We start from the raw sequence: 6,406 nt of genomic DNA on the forward strand, positions 1-6,406 counted from the left end.
CTCTGTAAGACAGCCAACAGCAGTATGGCCGTCGTTGCTACTGTTAGGTTCATATACCTATTATTAGACTCCTCTAATAGTGAACTAATTAACTTGTTAATTATTTGTTCTTTAGATCTAGTGCATGCATAACAAAATGAAAGATTTATAAGAAAAACAATGTTCCTTACATTGTTATATGGTTCGAAATATATGGGCACAAGTAAGGTCACCTTCCTTCACTTGTTCTTGAGCTTATAATGATGGATGATCCTCCTAAGACTCCAAGTATAGAAGCCACTCCAATAAATTGCACCCAAGATTAATCCCAAAAATTTCTACTAATATTAACTAGATATATAGTAGAAATATTTCCTTAATAATACTAATATTCTTGCATTACTACCTCTAGTAATATATGATGAGTTTATTAGTATTTATAGAGAGTTTTATGCAATTGCATGTGAGGGAAAAATAAGAGGAAAAACAAGCAAAAGCATTAACCAAATTTTGAGCAACAAATGCTCTCTTTATAAGACCAAAACCGGTGGCCTCATGCATGGTAGGAATCTTTTTGTTTTGTTTTACTCACTTGTAAAGTCTATGTAGAGTGTAGGGAGCAATGGTGTAAGAAGTAGTATGAAAAGCCTTATGTGATATGTCATTTATCACACAATAACCAACATCAACATAAGACAAAAGAGCATCTTGTGTGCTCTTATGTTGGCCGAAATATTGGTCTTTTTATGGACCATTTTTGCCTTTTGTCATTTGTCCCACAAATGCTTATAAGTCATATGTTTAACTATCTTACATATTTAATTATTAAAATAATCATTTAACACTTAAATATTACACCTAATAATATAATATACACTCCACTTTTTGAGTAGTATACTACCATTATATCATCATATAATGGGTCCCATAATTACTAGTTAGTTAAAATTACAACTTCTTGTAACTTTAAATAACTAATTACCTCTACCTCAAAACTTATATAATACCTCAACAAATTTAGTAATAAAACACTTAATTACTAAATTTTAATCTTATTTAATCACATTAAAATAAGACGCAAAATTGCATTCCCACAATTAAGGAATTAATTAATTCGTATCGCATACAATTAATTAAATATCTTTTTGGGCCTCATACTATAGGTGTGACCTAAAGGGATCAACTGACCACCACCGTCACACGACAGTAATGTCAAACTCTAGTTAGCCAATCATTACCGATTAATGACGGTCAGTCGACTGTATAAAGAATCATCCCTCACGTATTCTTAGTATGAGATTTAATTATGATATTTAAATCATGTGATCGCACTATTGTTGTGGACACATTTCCCAACAGCTACCACACCTCTCATATGTGACGGTCTCCCCTCTAGAAAGCATATGGACCGTCTGAGGCTCCCCAGCAGAATGCAACTCCAACTTATCAAACCTAGCATTCATGGCTTCTAGCCGAGCCACAACTTGCTTATCAACTGCATGAACTGTTCTAATACCATCCCTCGGGTTTCCATACTCAGCACAGTGATTCGCCATCTCTTCAATAAGGGCCCATCCCTTGTCATCGTCAGTTTTATCTTGGAATCTCCCATTAGATGACGCATCAAGTATGGCTCTGTGATCATCGTACAACCCATTGTAGAAATGGTTAGACAGAAACCACGGATCAAAACCATGGTGAGGAATAGACCTCACTAACTTCTTGAAACGGGACCATGCTTCATATAAAGTTTCATCAGGTGCCTGCTTGAAACTTGTGATCTTTGCCCTCAGCTGATTGGTGCGCTGTGGAGGGAAATATCTCTTGTAAAAAGCAAGAGCAAGGGTCTCCCAGTTGGTAACCCCTGCGGCCGCGCGGTCCAAATCAGTCAGGCACTCCCTGGCTGAGCCATTCAAAGAAAAAGGGAACAAAACCTCCTTAATCTTGTCTTGAGTTACCCCCTTTGTGGCGGGGATAGTAGAACAGTAGTCCGTAAAGACCTCCATGTTCTTCCTCGGGTCTTCACCTGCCACACCTCTATAGAGATTTCTCTCCACCAGATTGATATAGGAAGGACGGATGTCAAATGTATTCCCATCCTCAGTCTGGAGATTGAAACCCTTTGGAATTGAGGCTGCTTTAGGCTCCGAGTGACTAGCAATGTTTGGCATCTTTACCGGTTGGCTTACAGGACTGGAAGTATCTTCTTCAAAAGATGGATTTTCTGTAAAAAGGAAATGCCGAAGCTCTGGTTCGAAAGTACTCAAGGCTTCCTTTCGTGATTCTCTTTGCAGATGGAGTCTATGCCTAAATAGTCTCTCTGGCTCCGAATCAGCTGAAACTAACTCAAGCCTGTCTAACCTGGGCATAAACAACACTGAAAGAAAATAAATAAGAACTGCCTCAAGGAATAAAAATTCCCTGAGACGGATAAAATAAACGAAACAAAGACAGATAGGGCAATTGCCTCCCCGGCAACGACGCCAAAATTCGACAGGGCTGTCGTATACCTATCAAAAATAACTAACTAAACTAACTATATAGCTAGGGAAGTCAGGTCGATCTCCTCAGGGAGGCAAGATATCTGTAAGAGTCCGTCTATTTGGTCACAAAGTGGGAGGTGTTTAAATTGGTTTTCTAAACTAAAAGGTTTAAAGGAAGAGAAGCAGAGAAAAGAGCAATAAAGGCAGAAAAAGATGATAAACTATCAATAGAGAGGGGACATGTCAGGATTTCGGTTCACTACGGTAGCCTAGTGACTCAACTGTAAACAACTTAGGTAAATTACTGCGAGATGGATATGGAAAGGTCCTTCCGGTCCACTTTCTATCCTAAACTTCCACTAACTGAACTTCCGTCCTCGTCAGGATAGTCTACTGTTCATAGCAGGTCTATTTAGTCCAATCTTCCGATCCAGGATTAAATTTAGCCAGATTAAAGGGGTGACTCAGAAGCGTGCACTCAACTAAGTCGGTAAATACAGTTATATTGCTATGGTGACAGAATCTCAACATTAATTCATCTAACTTATTCACTACATCGTCACATTTCTACCGCAGATCCCCTAATCCCAACATGAAACAAGTTTAGCTACTCATATCGCTATTTATATTATCAAAACTAATAATGATGAATGAAATAACAATAAACATAATAAAACAATAAATAAAGTGCATAAAGAGAATTAGGGCAGAAATTAAATGAAGCAAAACAAACAATTAAAGCAAATGAAATAAAGATTATTATTAAGAAAGGAGAAAGAGATTACAATCGTGAGAATCCGGTGTAAAGAACACACAAATCCGAGCGAAATAACCACGAAAATAAAGTTACAGTAGAGAAGGGAAAAGCAACGTAATGTTTTTTTACTGTGAAAGCTCAAATGATAGATGATAAGATTGCTAATGACCTAGTAAAGTTGCGTTTAAATAGAAAATAAACTAAGTCCAAAAGCTAAAACAAGCTTACGGGCTAATTAAAGCCCACGCCAGACCAAACCACTCGATCGAGTAGAAGAAATCCACTCGATCGAGCAAAACTCCAGAAGATCTACTCGATCGAGTAGAATTGTTACTCGATCGACTAACCTCTCTTTTCAGCACTTCTTGATCGAGTAAAAAGGTGCTCGATCGATCAACCAATGACGTAGAAACCATTCGATCGAGTAATACAACCACTCGATCGAATGTTCTTCCTTCAAATCAGCTTAAACTCGTGCCCGACTGCCTCATAAACCGTGCCTTCATGCATCCCAATGCAGAAACTCACTCCGAAAAATCCCGTCTCCTCAAAATGCATGCAAAAAGGACGAAAATTGGTACGATTCCACTACTTTGGCGTTCATTTCTACAAAACGGACAAAACGAACCAAAGTAGCCAATTCGGGGCATAATACTATATAAACAGTACAAGAATGCATGGAAATACGTGCTAAAATAGGCTAAAAAGACTATACAATATGCACGTATCACTAGTGTTGGTGGGCGAATAAGAGAACTTTTTTGTCTGAATAGTTGGATATTTTTTTTGACGTATTTTTTATTTAAGATACATTTATTCTTATTGGGTTCGGACATGTATTTGACATTACAATTGTTTAATGCTAAGATATGTTTGTTTCTCAAAAAATTGTGTGTGTAGTATAAAAGCAACATTGTTGATTGTAGTATAAAAACAATGCAAAAAAAGCGCGTGAACAGAAGCACAGTGGTGCATAATAGACAATGGTCGACATTTAATTGAGGCGCTTCAATAGTGCTGAATCTTCTCTCGCGGCGCTTAAAAACACAAGAATAGCGCGTCAATTTTTACGGCGCTATAATTGTTCTATACCGATTTAATAAAATAGCGTCGCAAAAGGGGATAGCGGCACAGGCAAATGCGGCGCATTTGAAAGCGTCGGTATATACCATTCCGGCGCTATTTAGCGTCGCAATAGGTGATTAAAAAGCGTCGCAAGAATCCGTTTATGTAGTAGTGTGAGTATCATTGAATTGTTTTCCCCAGGCCAAGGATTAGCGGGATGAACGGGTGTTTCGGGTTATTTGAGCTCAGCATGCATATCATATCATATCATAACATTCTTTGTCATATCATTGATCATCATATCATATTATTATTATTATTGTTTGTTATCCTACTCAACCCAGTGGTTGACGTGTGTTTGTTGTGTCAGAATAAAATGATGCATGCGTCCTATGGTGAACCATTTAATATTTCTGGTTAAATGGGAAGAAGATTTAAGATAACGGGTTTTTGAGTTAGCTGGACTTGGGAGCATTGGGACGTGAGCCAAACCTGGACTGTAACTGTTGTCTAGATCACTTTAGTTTGACTTACCATTATTTATGTAATTTTATTTATTTCCGTTGCGTAGCAAATTGTATTATTATAGTTTAATTCAATCAGTTTGACAATTGTATGTAATAAGTTCTTTAATGGTTATTTTATATAAAGTACTTTGGTTTGTTATCTTTGTTATTCACTGCCTCGGTAAATCGAGATGGTAACACTCCTATTTATTTGGGAATGTCTTGCTAAAGGCTTCTGAATAAATGGAGGTGTTACATAAGGCCTCCTCCACTCTCCAGTATAATAATTTAATTAAGAAAAGAAACCCTAACTTCATATTTCACTCCGCCTCCCTCATATTTCACAATCTCAAATCTCACTCTTTTACTCCGCCTTCCTCAAATCTGCCATCGTCGTTCTAATCAATACATCATCACATTATCATCTTCCAGATCTATCTCTTCAAAAGCCCAGGCGCTCTTTCTCTCTCGCCGCCCTACTCTTCATAAGATCGATTACTATTTTTATTCAAAGAAAGTGGAAATTATATGAATAGTATTTAATTATTGTCACTATTTTGAGTTCATTCCTTTCAAAAGGTTAATTTTCTCTTATTTGTGATGAGCAAATGTTATTTTTTCCAACAATTTTTTCGTATATATATGGAGTAATACCTAATTTCTGTGATTTTATAAGTATAGACGGTGTATGTCCATTTAAATTACAAATATGCTGTTGGTTGAAATCACTTCAACCAAGTCAATATTCAGAATTTTGATCAAAGTCGTAAGCTATAAACTATTAGCTTTTGTGTTTGTCGATGCAATTGATTCGATATTATGTTTACCTAGCGATTAAAATTTGTTTATCAATCTGTATTGTCTCTTCGTTGCCATTTTGTTTAGCTGATCCAATCCGGTTTCGGTTAACCGGCTAACCGAACCGTTCGAACCGGTTAAAATCGGTTCGGTTTTCTGGCGAACCGAATGAGCGGTTAACCGGCAATTTAAACCGGTTCGATTCAGTGAATTGATTTGAACACCCCTAATAAACGTCCCCTCCCCAAGTCCTCAACCATTCGATCTGGCTTCATGTATTTTCAATTTTTTTATGTACGAGAAAAAACTGTCCTAAAATTTCAGTTATGACAGTTACTTTTATGTGGAAAACTAGGAGAAAAAACTACCATAGCTCAATCGTAATGTTACATTCCAATCAATGAGGTTATTATGTCGAATTCTCATTGGTTTACGTAGGTTAACCTATACCTAAAATAGGTCACATGTCTTCCACATGGGGACTTAATAGTGGTCTATTGTTCATCTCTATTGGGGATTTGCCAGCACACCATGGTCCATACCCCATGGAGCATTATTGGTGGGTTGACAACACTTATCTACTCTACCCGATCAAACCTAAAGGACCAAATTCACCCACTTTCAATCAACAATTTGTACTACGTACTATTCTTGTAATAATAAATATAAAATCAAATTAACTACATTATTTGTAAGTAATTTAAGTTAACTCGACCCATTTTGATAAAGGCAAAATAAAATTTGAAAATGATCACTATTGGTCAAAATATAATTGACCCATTTTGATAAAGGCAAAATAAAATTCTAAATTGATCTAA

The 6,406-nt window shown here is 36.7% G+C and overlaps 1 non-coding gene across 1 annotated transcript; it reads left to right on the forward strand.

Moving 5' to 3' along the window:
- The first annotated feature begins 1,668 nt into the window (after positions 1-1,668).
- On the forward strand, positions 1,669-1,774 carry LOC141603791 (small nucleolar RNA R71). The gene has a single exon (XR_012525641.1). It is a non-coding gene; the product is annotated as a small nucleolar RNA R71 (small nucleolar RNA).
- Positions 1,775-6,406: the final 4,632 nt, after the last annotated feature.

The sequence above is a fragment of the Silene latifolia genome, chromosome 9 (assembly GCF_048544455.1).
Source record: "Silene latifolia isolate original U9 population chromosome 9, ASM4854445v1, whole genome shotgun sequence".
NCBI lineage: Eukaryota > Viridiplantae > Streptophyta > Magnoliopsida > Caryophyllales > Caryophyllaceae > Silene > Silene latifolia.